Source organism: Rhinolophus sinicus, chromosome 16 (genome assembly GCF_057876585.1).
Source record: "Rhinolophus sinicus isolate RSI-liver-muscle chromosome 16, RSI-T2T, whole genome shotgun sequence".
Classification (NCBI taxonomy): domain Eukaryota; kingdom Metazoa; phylum Chordata; class Mammalia; order Chiroptera; family Rhinolophidae; genus Rhinolophus; species Rhinolophus sinicus.
In genome coordinates this window covers 1,172,597-1,189,116 of record NC_142516.1, presented here as the reverse complement: position 1 = coordinate 1,189,116, position 16,520 = coordinate 1,172,597, and the positions used below count along the sequence as shown (strand labels likewise).

General features: G+C 51.5%; 1 protein-coding gene across 6 annotated transcripts in view; it reads left to right on the top strand.

Moving 5' to 3' along the window:
• The window catches only part of CAMSAP1 (calmodulin regulated spectrin associated protein 1), a 57,673-nt gene that overhangs the window by 3,019 nt on the left and 38,134 nt on the right, over positions 1–16,520 (top strand). The window lies entirely within an intron of this gene.

Here is a 16,520-nt window from a genome sequence, read left to right as displayed (position 1 = left end):
GTGACAGTCTTTCTGCCTGTGCAGGAGAGTTAAGCATGGACACCCCAGGACGACGTGCTCTGAGGCTGCCTTCTTGGTCTGCGTTTGCCTTTTGGGACTCTCAGTGTCCCTGGGCCGTTGGCCGCCATTAGTAGTGAGTGGGGAGGCTCAGAGCACACCCGTGGCTGGGCCTTGAGGCGGCGTATGGGTCTGCGACTGCTTCCTCCCCCTTCTTCATCTCGGGGCCACAGCCAAGAACTGTGGGCCATCTTGTGTTGTTTTTAGATTCTGCCCCTCCTTTTGGGGGAGTAACTCGTTTCATTAACAGTGTTTTAATTATTTTTTAAGAAATAATACGTTGGACATGTTGCAAGTTACTCATTTAACAGTGTCTTACTATAAGGTTTAGAACCTGCTTAGCTGGAATATTTTGTGATGTATTTTTGGGTGAAAGTTGTAGTAAATTGGTGAAAAAGTTTAAAGGGTGACTTGAAGTACTGCTTGTTTTACAGAATAGAGCACTGATGGGCTCCTGTATTCCTGGGTTTTTATTTTAGTCCACGACCGTAGGAAACTTAACGGTATCTAGGTCTCAGTTTTGGGATTTTGAATAATAGCTTTTGCTACCTCTCAAGAACAATGCTGACAGAACAACCAAGGGAAAGTACTAGAAGGCACCCACTATTTGCAGTCATGGTGCTGTTAGTGCAGTGGTGGTGATGTCACCCTCAGAGGAGCCTTGGAAACCAAGTGGAGACTCACCAACAACTCACCACAGGGCTGTGCTGCTTGGAACAGGGCAGGACCGTAAGGGCCACCAAGGTCAACCTTCTCGTTTTACTGGCAGCAAACGGGTGGAGAGGCCCTGGGGCTGTCCAGAGCCCGCTGCTAGTGAGGGGTTGACGCTGTCATCCTCTCCCTCTCTGGCCGGAGTGAACTACCGGTTTGGGAACCGTGTTGTGGGGTGGGAGATCCTTGCACAGACGTCTTGGTCTCTGCAGCCATGGACGGGATATGTGATCCAGTCGCTGTGGTGCGGGCTCACATGGGCCACAGAAGAGCTTGGACTCTCTTGGCTTAATTGATATCAGGAGAAAAATCCCTTCATGTCAACTCCAGGAGGTCACCACCTAACTTTGTTGTGGTGACACTTGGGTAAAATGAACCGCAGGCTCAGAACCCCTCTCCAGGCCCCAGAACTGGCGGTGAAAGCCAGCTTCTGCTTTTGTCCCTGGGCTAGAGGGAGCACAGCCACCACGCGAGTCTTGGGGAAGACGACCCAATTCATAAGCATACTATTAGATTTTTAACGTGACGATTTGCTCAGATTATTGGTTTATATAATCTTTTTAATAGTCCTTTGATCCTCCAAGGGATTTGGGTGCTTCTGAGATGGGGGGGGAGGTCACAGAGCAACCTGGGCGTATATGCTCAGTGGTACTAGATACTGGGGGGTTGTGTCGCTGGCATGACTTTGCTTCTGCTTGGAGCACTGAGGGCTGCTCCGGGGTTACGGCTGTCGTGCTTATGCCATGTCTACAGGACAGAGTCAGTGCTCACCTATTTGTCAGATGATTAGAGGAGCTGGTGACAAGTGGGACAGGTGGAAGAGAAAGGTGTGCTTTATACTTCTGGCCTGGTGGCCAGACATGATGAATGTGTATTGCTAAAGATGCATCTGTCTGCACGTGCTCTCTTTCCTGTCTTGATGCCGCAAGTTAAATATTAACCAAGGAGCATAAATCCATCGTTAAGTTCAAACTGTCCTAATCCTTTAAGTTAGAGTGACTCTCAAAAGGGTCACCACTATTGTGCTCCAGGATGTTAAATTTGTGCAAATGTTCTTCCAAAAGGCCCTTAATACTTTCTTCTTCGTGTTACATTCACGACCTAATAGCTCCTAGGCTTTTCCCACTATTGATTTTTTGGTGGCCATATCACCAGTATATGTACCAGTGTTCTTTTTCACTTCCTAGTTGAACTATTGAAAAACTCACATTGCTCTCATTTTTCATCGAATCTGAAGGTGACCGGGATGGAGCCAACATTACATTCATTCATCTATTAATAGTTGCGTAGCTTTCCTGTGCATAATGGCTTTTTGCACTACAGGAAGTACAGGGGGCAGTTAAATGATGCTCTCTCTTTAGTTGCTTAAAATTCGCATGAACTATTGACGTATACGAAGGAAAATTAAATAATGCAAGGACTGAAATGCCACCGGACATCTCTCCAGGAGCTGTCTGAGGTAGAATATGGAGCTGTCAGGGGGAGGAATGGGGCCGGACTGCCTGGGCTCCAGGGGTAGTGGTCCCTGCAGGCTTTGAAGAATGGGCAAGGTATGGGCGGCCTCCCAAGTCAGGGGGCGCGTCTGGCCAGGTTCCTTGCAGAAGTGTTTGTGGGCACTTGATTAGCCTTGTGACAGGATTTGTGGACTGAAATAGTAGGTGATTAGTTTAGAAAATAGCCTGGGCCAGATTGTTCACAGTGTTCCAAGCTGGCCAGGGCTTTCTTCCACCATGTGTGCCAGGGAAGGTTTTTGTGTGGGGTGGTGTGATGAGAGAGAGCCTAGCAAGAGTCTAGCAGGTTCGAGTGGGTAGAGGCTGTGGTCAGGTGGAACATCTGGGGACTCATCTGTCCTGGCTGCTGTGACGACACCACACCCTGGGGCACTTACGAATAACAGACATCTACTGCTCACAGCTTTGAGGCTGGAAGTTCAAGATCCTGGCGCTGGCAGCTTGGGTATTTGCATAAGGCCTACTTCCTGGTTCATGGAAGGCTGTCTTCTTGCTGTGTCCTCACAGGGTGGAAGGGGCACTGGTCCCGTTCACAAGGCTCCCGCCTCCTGGCCTAGTCGCCTCCCAAAGCCCCGCCTCCTAACACCACCTTGGGGATTAGGCTTCAGTATGTGAATTTTGGGGACACACACACATTGTGTCCATAGCAGGGCTGATGTTCTGGCTTGAAGTGCCACGGCCTGGCCCCGCGGGTCTGCAGGGGGATGAGAGGCTGGAGCGTGTTAGGAAGCAGAGGCCATGGGCCTGGGTTGATTGTCGGTGGGGTGGGAGCTGGGCAAGTGGGCAGAAGTCTGGGGCAGCCGCCTCCAGCCGGCCGGCGCGCCTTGGATGGGCACGTTCATAATCTATTCCATGGAGCTTTTCTATTTTCCTGGCTTTGTTACCACATGCAGAAATGTCATCTTTGAGTTTTTATTTCTATTTCTGACTTCTTTCCTGTGCTCTCGCCTCACCCTGTTTTTCCTAACTGTTCATGCGAACTAGTTCACTTAACTACCCTTGGTCACTGTCCTCCAGCCACTTCAAACTCACTGAGCACGTGCTGTGAAGTGTGGGGTCTCCGCACGCTTCTCAGGGCCCGTAGAGTGACGTGCCCACAAAGACCTACGATGCGAGGCCGTGGACAGTGGTGCCTGAGAGCAGGGCAGTGCTGGGGCAGAGCGGTAAGGGGGGCAGAGACGCTCCCCTGGGGGTCTGGGATGTGCCAGTCAGGAAAGTGAGGCTGAGGGGTGGCCCAGGTGGGTAAGACCCGGGTGGAGGACAGGGAACGCACAGAAACCAGGACGGGGCAGGAGTGGGGTGTCCTTCACGCTAAAGGAAAGGCTCATGTTCTGGGGATGAAACGCGGATCGAGCTGCAGCAGAGGTGGAAGGTGGCCGGAGCTTGGGAAAGATGCCTAGGGCCAGATCTCGGAAGGCCCTTAGTGGCTGCTGGATAAATGGGGGTTTTGTGTGTGTGAATTAGGAGCCATTGGAGGAGTCTGAGGGGAGAAGCTGTGCTAAACCTGGGCTTTTCAGAGAAGGCTGTATAAGTGGGTTAATGCCTATTGGAAACACATCCCAGACCCCCAGGGGAGCGTCTCTGCCCCCCTTACCGCTCTGCCCCAGCACTGCCCTGCTCTCAGGCACCACTGTCCACAGCCTCGCATCATAGGTCTTTGTGGGCACGTCACTCTACGGGCCCTGAGAAGCGTGCGGAGACCCCACAGTTCACAGTTTGGACCAGCGATTGAAGTATTCTTTCCACACGGTAAGATAGATGTGCACAACCTTAAGAGTATAGTGTGATGACGTTAAACATACACAGCCCTGTGGACAGGACCACAGTGACATAAGTACAGCCATCACTGCCGAGTGTTCCCTCGAGTCCCTTCAGCCAGGCCCGACCCAGGGCCTCACCGAGTGTCCCTGTCACTGCTGACTAGAGTTGTGCGACCCTGCGGTCACACATCAGGGGGCCTCTGTGGGCTTCCTCCCACAGTGCCGTGGCTTGGAGGCCCACCCACGAGCACACCTTCCCACTGAGCAGTCGTAGGCTTCATCGTTGGCTGCCCACATCTTACTTCCTTGTTCACTTGTAGTGGGTGCATGCATTGCTTCCAGTTTTTGTCTATTACGAGTAGACGTATGTTTGCATGTGTCTTTCTGGGTCATATAGGGGTGTTTAACTTCCCCCCTTTTTCCCAAAGTGCTGTGTCATTTTTATTTCCACCAGCAGAGAGGGAGAGTTCCAGTTGCTCTGCATCCTTGCCAGCATGTGACCTCGTCACCTTTCATTTTAGCCATTCCAGGGGGTGGCTTGTGATTGCTCTGTGGCTTCGTAGGCACTTCCTGGGCAGCATTTTGTTACACACTTTTATTGGCCGTTTGAATCTTTTTTTTCCCCCTATGAAATGTCTTTTCAGATATTTGCCCAATTTTTAAAAATTATTAAACTCTTATTTTGAGACATTGTATTTTAATGTGCAGTTTTTAAAAAGATCATACAGAGAGATCCTGGACTCCGTTTCCCCTGTAGTAACTTCTTGCAAAACCATAGTATAATATCACAACCGGCTATTGACATAGTATCATGTAGATATAGGACATTTCATCCCCACGGGCCTCTTCTGTTTCAATTTGAAGTGAGTTTCTTGTATAGTTGTGTCATGTATTTTTATCCGCTCTGCCAGTCTTTGTCTTTTACTTGGTGTGCTTAGAGTATTTACATTTAATGTAATTGTTGCTGTTAGGGTTTAAGTCTGACATGTTATTCTGTTTTCTGTTTCTTGTTCCTGTTTCCTTTTTTTTCTTTGCCTTCTTCTGGATTACTTATTTTTTAGGATTCCTCCCTGATATTTATATTGTTTTGGGGTGTGTCTCACTGTACAGGTTTCTCAGTGGTTGCTCCGGTGTTAGAATATACACACCTGACTTGTGATTGTTGACTGGTATTGTTTCACCATTTCCAGTGAGGTGTGGAAATCTTTTCCATTTATGTCCCGCTGTTCTCCCCACTTCTAAATACCTGTGCCCTGAATATCTGAAGGTGTAGTTTTTGTTTGTCGTTAGGTGTAATTTAGAAAACATGTAAGCAGAAGGGTAGTCTGCTGTGTTTGCTATCTTACCTATCTCTTTCTGTTATTCTTTCTTCCTTCCTGATGCTCCAAGATTCCTTTTTATCATTTTCTTTGAATTGAAGAACTTCCCTTTTTTTTTAACTTTGTCTATCTTTATTTGTCCTTCATTCCTTAAAGATTGTTTCACCAGATGTGGAATCTGTGGTTGACAGTTCTTTTCCTCAGCACTTGAAAAACGTGTGTCACTTCCCTCTGGCCTCCATGGCTCCGAGGAGAAACCCACTGTCATCGAGTCAGTGCTCCCCCATGGGAAGGTGTCATTTCACTCTGGCTACTTCAAAATATTTTGTCTTTAGTTTTCAGAAGTTTGATTATGATGTGTCTTGATGTGGATTTATTTGAGTTTATTCTACTTGGGATTCACTTAATTTATTGAAATCTGTGGGTTTATATCTTTTGCCATATTTGGGGAGTTTTCAGCCATCATTTCCTCAAATACTCTTTCAAACCCACTCATTTTCTCTTTGGGGACTCCAGTGATATAACGTTATTATAGATCTTTTGTTATTCTCCCACACATCCCTGAGGCTATGTTCATTTATTATTTTCAGTGTATTTTCTATCTGTTGTTTAGACTGGGTAAATTCTGTTTATTTTTCCTCAAGTTCACTGATTCTATCCTCTGTTTTCTCCACTTTTCTATTAAGCCCATCCAGTGAATTTTAAAATTTGTTACTCTATTTTTCAGTTCTATATTCGGTTCTTTTTATAATTTGTTTTCTTTGCTGAAGTATTCTATTTTTCTTTTGTTTCGAGAGAATTTGTAATTGCTTGTGGAATCATTTTTATGACAGTTGCTTTAAAATCTTTGTCAACTAATTCCAACATTTGGCTCATCTTGGGGTCAGTTGATGTCTTTTCTCATTCAAGTCATGCTTTTCCCAGTTCTGGGTGTGACGGGTGATTTTCAATTATGTCCTTGATATCTTGACTGTTATGTTAGGAGACTCTGGGTTCTGTTTGACTTTTTTGTTGTAGCAGGAAGGCTCCCTGTTTAGGTTCAGCACGCAGGTCCTGGCTTACTACTGGGGACTATGGTTCCAGTGACAGTCCAGTGTTCAGGGCCTTCGTGGTGCCAGTCTGGTTTGCCTGGGGCATCTGCTGGGGCTCCCACTGGTCCTGTCGGCATTGCTTTAGGAGGTAGAAGGAGGTTCCTGGGGCTGGACAGCCTGGTGCCTGTGGGTGGGTGGATGGGGTTCTCTGCCCAGGGGACAGAGAGCTTCCAGGTTGGGTGCTTGGTTGAGGTAAGTGTCCCAGGCTGCTTATTAGTGGGGCTTCCCATCCATCTGCCGGTTCCGCCAGGTGGCCCAGTGTAGTAGGTGGGACTCCCATTCCGCCTGGGGCAGGAAGGAGCCCGCTTGGCTTGTCTTCTGTTGCTAAGCTGGGGGGTCAGGAAATACAAGGCCTGGGTTACCTTCTGTTGGGTGGGGGGTTGTAGGGTACCCTGTTGCTGTGCTGTTCTCTAATTTGGGGTCCCAAGCCAGTTTGCTGTCCTCTGCCACCTGTCAGGGTTCTCCTTTGATTGTCTTTTGACTTGTTTCCAAGATTTATAGCTGTACTTAGTGGAGAGGAGCAGGGAGAGAGACCATAGAGAGGTGTCTGTGCTGTCTTGTCCTGACCAGAAATCCCTTCTGGCTGCTTTAGAAGGTTTCTCTTTGTCTTTGGATTTCATCAGTATTCCTGTGATATTTGGTGTGTAAATTGCCGTTTTTATCCTACTAGGTTTCATGAATTTTACAAGTATTGGAAAATAATTGTCCGTTATCTGTTGAAATACTATTTCTGCCCCATATTTTCTCTCCTTTCTTTCTGGGCCTCCAATCACACTTCTGTGACACATCGTCTGTCAGTTTCTTTTCTTCTGATCTACCGTTCAACATTGTATAAAATTAAGTTTAATTACTGTATTTTTCTGTTGTAGAATTTTTACTTGGTTCTTTTTCTAATCTGCCAAGTTCTTTTTTCTTTCCTTTTTTTTTTTTCATAATTTCCATTTTTCTGCCAAAATTCTTAATCTTTTTACCCCCCTTTTATGGTTTTAAGCATATCAGGTCAGACAATTAAGTTTGCGAACTCATCCTAGAAAAAGTGCCACATACCTCATTACTGAATTCACTACGGTCACCTTTGAAGGACTCCCCTTGGGAAGCTATGCACCGACACCAGTGCCTAGTCCACCCTTCAAAGCAATTTTGGAACTCTTTGTCTGGAATGGCCATCAGAGCTGTCATGGTATTACCCTTGATGTCCTGAATGTCATCAAAATGTCTTCCTTTCAATATTTCCTTTGTCTTCGGGTAAAGAAAGAAGACATTGGGGGCCAGATCAGGTGAGTAGGGAGGGTGTTCCAGTACAGTTATTGGTTTACTGGCTAAAAACTCCCTCACAGACAGTGCCGTGTGAGCTGGTGCATTGTCGTGATGCAAGAGCCATGAATTGTTGGCGACAAGTTCAGGTCGTTTTTGTCTAACTTTTTCATGCAGCCTTTTCAGCACTTCCAAATATTAAGCTTGGTTAACTGTTTGTGAAGTTGGTACAAATTCATAATGAATAATCCCTCTGGTATCAAAACAGGTTAGCAACATTGGTGCAACAAGTTCGCAAACTTGGTTGTCAAACCTCATAGTCACTGAAGTCTGTGGCTGAGCCGTGTAGTCGGGGCGCTGTGATTCCATCCTTGATTCTCTGCAGTGTGACGATGAAGTGTGGGTACAGCTTTTCTCACATTGCTTCTCTTTGGGTTTTCTGGGCTTTTAAGCCTGTAAATTGGTGTCTCTTACCAAATATGGGGTGATTTTAGCCATTATTTACTTAACTGCTTCTTGTGCCAGTGTGTCTGCAGTGACACAGAGGTAAGACCTGTGGTGTTGTCCCCGCCTCCCAAGGGGTCTCCGTCTCCTCGGCCTCTGCTCTTCACAGTGATCATTTCTGTTGACCCACCTTCAAGTTCACCAACTCTTTCCTCTGTCGTCTTCATTCTGTTGAACATCCTTGACTTTTCTGTTGATACTATGTTTTTTAGTTCGGCAATTTTAGTTCCTTTTTAAAAACAGTTTTTATTTCTCTGCAGAGAGCTTCTATCTTTCCATTTATTTCAGAAGTGCTTGCCTTTAACTCACGGAGCCTGGTCATATTAGGTACTTCAAGGTCTTCGATGAGTCTGACATGTAGGTCCTCTGAGGTTGGCATCTGTTGATTGTCTTTTCTCCTGAGAATTGATCACATTTTCCTAGTTCTTTATGTTGAGTGATTATGGATTGTGTCCTGGACATTTGGAATATTACATTGTGAGAGTTCTCTGGGGCCTGCTAAAATCTTTTGGATACTGGTGATATTTTTTGGTCGTTTGTTTTGCTGCTGGGTTGCAGTAAACTGTGTTAGGTCCTGACCAGTCTGTTTCAGCATTTGTGGGCAGGGGCTCCAAGGTCACTTCAGTTCTTTGGGCTATTCTGCACACATGCAGCTCAGGAGGGAGCCCAGGGTTGTGTGGGTTCATACACAGAATTAGGGGTCCCCTTTCTGGCTCTATCCTTGAATTCCCCTCATACTTTGTGGTTCAAAGGACCCCCTCTTCCTTATCTGACTAGAAAGACAGGGCTTCACTCAGTTTGAGCTACCTGTGCTGTCACTGTGCAGTTCTGCACAACTGGGGCCACTGTTGGGGCCATATGGTGGTGACAGAAGAGAGGAAAAGTAACAGGCACCCCTTATGCTGTCTGGACCACTGAGGCCCCTCTCCTGGCTCCTCTCGGCAGTCAGATGAGTTTCTCTTAGAATGTTGGCTGCCTGTGCTGTCTCTGCAGCTCTGTGACTGTGGCAGGCTGGACAAGAAAAAAGGGAACTAAAACCCAGAATTCCCCACCTCCCTGCACCCTACTGTCCAGCCTGCAGGGCCCTTTTCCTGGTCCTCTGGCCAGAAAGATGGGGTTTCTCTCAGCATTTGGCTGTCTGTGTGTGCCGCACAGTGCTGAGTCGGGCTTGGTCAAAGCCGGGGAGGAAGAGGAAGCGAACCAGCACCCCAGAAGTGGGGCTTCTTAAGCTCCGCCTCGCTGCCCCAGGTTGCCTGCTCTGGTTTGCGTGTCAGATCCCCAGGTGGCTGTACTGGTCTTCCATCCAGGGTTTTGGTTGGGGTCACTGGGCTGACTCCACCCTGGCAGCACCACAGGTCCATGAGCCTGTGTCTGTCCTTTATTGTCCTGGGTTTTGGTCGGGATACCTTGTCATTTTGCTTATCTGCTTGTTTTCCACCTGGACTGAAGGTGTAATGTATTAGAAAGATTGTAGGAATCATTTGAGGCCTAAGATGTCACTTCCTCCAGGAAGAGTTATGTTTGCTCCTAGACACACAGCCCAGCTCTGCTGCTTTGGAGGGCTACAACTGCTTCGGGTTCGTGCTTGCTCTTAGGGTGCAGCCTTTGAGGGTCCCAGTGCAGAGAGCATGAGAGGTTACCACGGTCCCCTTCTCCCTTTGCCAGTCCCTGGAGTCCATATTTTGTCCTTTTAACTTGTCCAGAAATGCTTCCTGCCACCTCTGGAATGGACAGAACCCCCTGGGGGTGGGGGTCAGGGAGCTAGACCGCCCCCTCAGGTGAGAGTGGTGTCAGGATGTTGGGGTCTCTGGACTGCAGTTTCCCTGTGAACTTGGCCTGGTGACCCTTCACCATGTTGTCAGCTCACCCCAGCCTGCCCTGTGACTGTCTGTCCTGGGAGGACTGATGTGAATGAACCATGCAGCCCACGGTTACTAGGAGAACACGGGCCACTCGGTCCACAGGTACGACTGTTTAGTTGGCGTCTGCTTGGTCCTGAATCTTCCCTTGCCAGGTACAGACACATTGGCTGTGCTCCTGAGCCTTTGTTTGTGTTGGAAGCCCTGGGATGTTAGCATGTGGGGACGCTTGTCTGGGGACAGGGGCAGAGTCTTTGAGGCGGGAGTGAGGCGAGTTACCTCAGCCTGGAGAGATGCTGCCATTCGAGCCTGTGCTTAACCATTGCCATTTGTCACCTTCCCACTGAACTGTTTTGCCCCTGGGAAGTCTGTCCCTCTCCCTGGCACCGTCCTTGGTAAGAGCTGTTCTCCAAGTGAGTTGTAATGGAGGTGAGGAGCACGGGGTGTTGGGGTGGATGGGTCCGCTTCCCGCCCGAGTTGGGTTCCCCGGTGTCCTGATGTCCCCGCCGCCTGACTGTCGCGCCGTGGATGGACAAAGCTGCGCTGTGGGGTTTTCTGCTGGCCGCCGCGCCCCCACCTGCGCCTGGCCCTCCGTCCGTCTCAGGTCTCCCTCTGTCCTGGGACTCTCTCCCCGGGCTCCTCAGGGTTTTGTGTCAGTTCTTTTTTGTTCATTTAAATAGTTGCCCTTCCTCCTGCCAGCGCGGTTGTACAGACTGCCCGCAGCGTCTTGGTGCCATGGTTCTGATACCTGGGTCCTCGTGGGGTTGGGTCTGTCGGCTGCCTTTCCCGGGACTTGTAGGTTCCCTCTCGGGTTTCCAGGCGGGAATTCCTGCCCGTTCTCAGGAATTTTTTTTGCTTTCCCGTTCTTAAATGCTGAGATATAAACTATTTTCTGTTCTCCACGATGAATCGTTTCCACAAAGTGATGACATACTACCAACCACCTGGGTTCAAGGAGCCGATTTTCCCGATTTCCCAACCAACTTTTCTCAGGATTTGGGATCGGGAAAGCGAAAAAAATTCCTGAGAACGGGTGGGAATTCTCACCTGGAAACCTTAGTTCCTTCTGTTGTCTTTGTTGAGTCCATTTGCGTTGTGTCTTGGCCAATCTGACGCTTACGTGTGAGACTCTGGGTCCTGCTGATCTTTATCCAGGTCGCCACCACCCCCATGGCTGAGGCCGCGAGTCCTGGTGGCTCCCCTCCATGTCCGCAGTCCCGTGCTGCCTGAGCCCTCCGAGCCTCCGTGCGCCGGACACCAGTGTGCGACCTGCGCTCCGGTTCAGTCCTCTAAGGCGTTGCTGTGCTGGGTCCAGTTAGCGTCACACATGGGCCACTTGGGTCACCCAGGACTGTGGACACAGGTTTGGGATCCCTTCTCCAGCTGCTCACCTCTGTGACATCCCAACCCCAGGGATTCCCAGGGCTCTCCCTTCCTGGTTTTCTGACTGCAAACTGAGCCTGCGCGCTTCCTGCCCCTGAACAAAGGGGAGAGAAGAGAATCTGGGGGGTGCCACCTACCTACTAGTGCCCCTGCTGGGACGCGGTGACGTTCTCCGCTCCCTGGTGTAGGGAGGATGGACAGTGGGCTCTGCCTGGCGGGCTTCTTTCTCTGCTGACTGGCACCCCCAGCACCGGGGTCGGGGTCCGGAATTAGGAGCCCTGTGGTCATTTTCCCCTCACATTATAATTATTTGTACTTATTTTCACGAGAAGCCACCTTGGAGCACATGTAGTGGCGATTCTCCATTCGTGGTGCAAATGCTGCTGCCGGGTACCCAGAGGACATTCTGATAGTTGGGGGGGGGGGGGGCGCTGGACAGCTCCCGGTGATGGAGACGCGCTGTCCCAGTGTGTCGTGTGGCTGCGCAGTCTTCTCTAACCTCAGACTGAGTTGGAGGCCTCAGGTTGGGTGGCCACAATGGAGGCACCTTTCCAGGGTCCTTGCCACCCCTGTGTGCTGCCGCGTCTCCCTCGTCCTGCCCTGGGTACCAAGATGTGGCCTCGGTTGACAGGGTGGGGAAGCTGTGACAGCGCTTGGGAGAGTGCTTGTTTGCACATCTTTTTGACCTCATGACAGTGGTCTATACTAAGAATAATAGCTAAGATGGTCTCACTGAGCTCCTGCCTCTGCTGTCTGCGACGTGACTCACGTACGTGCCTGACTTAGTCCTCACCCAGCCCCAGGAGACCGGCTGTCTCAGTGTCCGGAATTTATACTGGGCGCTGAGGTTCCCAGAGGCCAAGTAAGACGCGTGCCTGGGTCCTGCCCTCAGCCCGCACACTGTCCTGCCTTCCAGGGACCCTGGGCTCCACCCTACGTTCTGCCCTTTGCCAGGTGCTTGTGCTTTGGGCTTCGCCCCCATGTGGACTGCAGGCTTGTCAGAATCCTCTGATCCTTCGTGCTGCCTTCCTGTCACGTGCCCACACACCTGCCGAGATCTCCAGCCGCCACGCGAGTGAGCCTGCTTTGCCTGCTGGGTTCTGGAGAATGACAGGCTGTGTCACTACAGATCACGCTCCCTCAAGCCCGGGTCCTAGGCCACCGTCCCTCAGGCTCTGTCCCAGTCCGTCAGCAGGCAGTCCTGCATTAGTGCATGTCGGTGCCCTCTCGCCTGGGCACTTCTGCCCAGTGGACGCTCCGCCTCCTGCTTTCCAGCAGGTGTCTGCTGGGCATTTCTTCACCCTGTGTCCCCGCCACATGCTTACCTGCCGCTTCACCACCCTTCCTTCCCTCCCTCCCTCCTGCCACAGCCAGGAGACGTGGCTTCTCCTGGCTTCACACGCTTGTCCTCCACCCTTGTGCGCTGCAACCCCAACAGGGAGTGTCTCGTGCTCCTCCAGCTTCTCCGACCCACCTGGACTGGTCCTGTCCCTTGCTGTGGGCCCTCAGAGCTCCTCAGCTGTCGTCTTCGGTCTGTCCTGTGCAGGCGTGCGCTAAGTGCGCCTTGGGGACCTGCTGAGTGACTCAGTGACCGACATATCCAGCCGTTTGCTGCATGCGACCCTGAGCGTGCCGTCTCCTGGGAGCCTCTCACGGGTCATTTCCCTCTGTCCCCTGCCTGCCTCCTTCCCTGGGTGGGAAGCTTCTCCGCCCTCCCACCCCCACGGTGCTGGGCTGGACGGCTCACCTGCACCCCAGGGCGCACCCAGCACGCTGTGTGGAAATCGGTGATGTCTCCTTGTCTTACTTAAAAGGCTCCGCTCCTGAGAGCAGTGACGTCACCTCCTCCTCGGCTTCTGCACGTTGGTGCTCAGTAAGAACTGCTGAACAAATGAATAATCCTCACAACCTATCTCACTGGTCTAAGGGGAGATGAAAACCAAGCCACTAGAAATAGGTTGGAGGCTTTTACAGAGAGGCTGTCTTTTAAATACACTTCAGAACTGAGCATAAAACCCTCACACTCGCGGACTTCGCGGAAGCGCGTCGTTAGCTGACTGAGCCCGTCTTGGGGCAGGGACTGGCCCCCACGGGCCTGTGGGCACGAGGCTGGTGCCCTGAGCAAAATGGAGCGTTCATCTGTGGTAGATGCAGCATTTCCCCTTAACGCTCATTGTCTTCAGTTTGTAGTTGATGTGAATCGATGATGTGATTCAGATTCATACATTGATGCTCACGGATAGTTTACAAATGGATTCTATGAGTCAGTTTATATCATTTTTGAGTTCCACCAAGTGGGCTGCCCTGGGGAAACATTTCTACTGGGTCGATGGTCAGAGAGAAGCTGGCTTCAGAGCCACGGTCGCTGTTCTCTGGCCGTGCCAGGGAGAGTGTCTTTCTGCGCCTGCGCCCGTGCATTCCTGTCCTTGTGCACCTGTGTCCCGTCCCCTCCTCCCAGAGCCATGACCTGGAGGGATCTTTGTCTCCTGAGTCGTGCAGGTCCCCGCTCCCTCGAGGAAGCCCGTGAGTCATTCAGTGGAAGGTGAGGGTGATTAGGCGGAGGTGGCGTGGCGGTGGCCATGGTGTGATGGGAAGCTGTCATTTGCTGGATTCATTTCAAAGGGAAGGGCAGCTGGAATGAGCAGGTCATGCTGCAGCTTTTGGTCTGAGCCCCTGACCATGAGACGAAGCACAGGAGGGGCAGGCTGGGGATGCGTTAGAGTTCACTTCCGAGCACGCTGGGCTCCAGGGCCACTGGGCCTCCAGGTGCAGCCCTCATGGAGGCAGAGGGGTGCAGGAGCCCAGGGAAGTGGCTGGGGTCAGGAGGTGCGTTTGGGGGTGACCACCACGTACACGTGGTCCTTGAAGCCACGAGACTGACGGTGGTCGCCTAGGCCGTGAGGTCGAGAAGTGAGAGAGCTGGCAGAGGAGCCAGAGGTGGGACAGGCATTGAGAGGAGGACGAGGGAGAGGACATGTCCTGACACTGTCACCCGAGCCCTGGCTGGCGGGGCTGCTGCTGCTGAAAGTGACCCTTGCATTCTTCCCCCAGCATCTGGCATGAACTTACGAAAATGCAATAGGATCGTGGGCCTTCCTGGCTCAGCGTCCTCCCCTGACTCTGTCTCGTTCAGAACCAGGTCCCACGTCCTCCCAGGCTGCCGTCTGTTCCCTGGGACAGCTCCCTTCCCTCCCTAGCTCCCTGCTCACACATCACCGAGGAAAGCAGGACTCTCCCCACTGTGCGCTGTCTCCGGGCCTCTTTATTGTTGGTAAGTTTTGCTCTGTTGCAAAACTCCAGATGATTCCCGATGAGGGTGACACGCGTCCACTAAGCCGGGGGATGTCCTCCAGCCCCCCAGGGCTGCCGTGGTGCTCCAGTGAGACGTGCACACAGTGCCTAGAGACTGAAGTGCTGCAGAAACAGCAGCCCTGCTCACCGCTGGTAGAAAAGAGAAACCAGTGTGAAGTGCTGAGAAGACTGGCGAGGCCGCAGGCAGGCCCGGATATAGCGCCTGTGAGGAGAGTGAGGGGAGCAGGAGGAAGCAGAGCGGGGCTGGTGGGCATCACTTGCAGTCGCCGGCTCCGGGGGTAGAGAGTGGGAGCGTCTGGTCAGGCTCAGGTGGGGAGAGGGCGTGCGGCGGCATCCTGGGCCACCCTCGGGGCTGGGGCCGGGTCTCCTCCACCAGTGGGTCTGGAGAGTCAGTTCCCTTATCCGAGGGCGCACGCTCAAGGACCCTCCCTCAGTGGGTGCCTGAAACCAGGGCAGTGCGTGACGTCTCCTATGTTTCTTCCTTCACACACACCCCCGTCTTGAAGTTTAAGTCATGAATTAGGACAGGAAGAGGTTAACAGCAGTAACTGATAATAAACGAGGACCTTAGTGCAGGAACACACGAGAGGAACGGGTGTGAGTGTGGGTGCTTTCCCACAGTGCCTCGCTCTTCCGCGCTCACCGAGTCACTTACAGGAAGCGCTCCGCTCCTCTTGGGCGAATCGGAATCGCCACATCACCAGTCCTGTGCTTTGGGGCCGCCATTAAGTAAATTAATGGTCATTTGAACACCACCACTGCGATACCGCGACGGTCCATCTGGTCACTGGGATGGCTGCTGAGTGACTAACGGGTGGGGAGTGTCCACGGCATGAATATGCTGCACAGAGGGGCGCTGCACGGCCCTGGCCAGCCAGAGTGGGACGGCGCGAGATTTCATCACACTGCTCAGAATGGCGCACAATTTAAAGCTTATGACTTGATTATTTCTGGAATTTTCCTTTTAATATTTTCGGACCGTGGTTGACGGGGTAACTGAAACTGCGGAAACTGAAACCACGGGTAAGGGGCACTGCTGTACTAGGCTATCTGAACTCTTCCGGAGGTGGGATGGTTCCAGAAGGCATCGTGGGGGTGGTCTCGGCATGGAGCGTGTTAGAGGTCAGCTTAGCTCTTTAACGTGGTATTTCCCCGTGTACTTGCCTGCAGTGTCCCCCTTTGGGGGGTAGCGATTGACATCTTGCAGAGCAAGGGTGAGGGACACTGTTGGGGAGACTGTCAGCCATCCAGAAAGTGGGGTCCCCAGCTTCATACAACTGGCTGGTGTGTGTGTGTGGGTGGCATAGACGCTGTGGATCAGACTGTGGGTTCACAGTTGGTTTCTGCCTTTCGTGACCCTAGACACATTGCTTACTTTCTCTGTGCCTCAGTTTCTTCATATGTAACATAGGGACAGAGTCTTGACTTGATAGAATTGTGGTGACACTGAGGTAAAATGACTCCTGTCGAGTTTAATGCCACCTGGTCCAAAGGTGAAGGCCTGCTGCCGCTGTTCTGCCTTCGTCACGGTGGCAGCAGGCCTGGTGCTCTCTTGTAAAGACCATGGTGTGTGACTTGTCATCTCCCATTGCCATCAGAAAGAGGGTGCACGGTATGACCAGGCGCGAGCAGCCCCAGCCGACTGCATCTTGGCTCCCTCTGGCCCCACGTGCCCCTCAGGGCTCCCACACCTGCTTCTCGCTGTCCTGCGTCAGGAAAGCTGCTCCAGAGGCCATGATGGTGATGTCACTAAGTGACG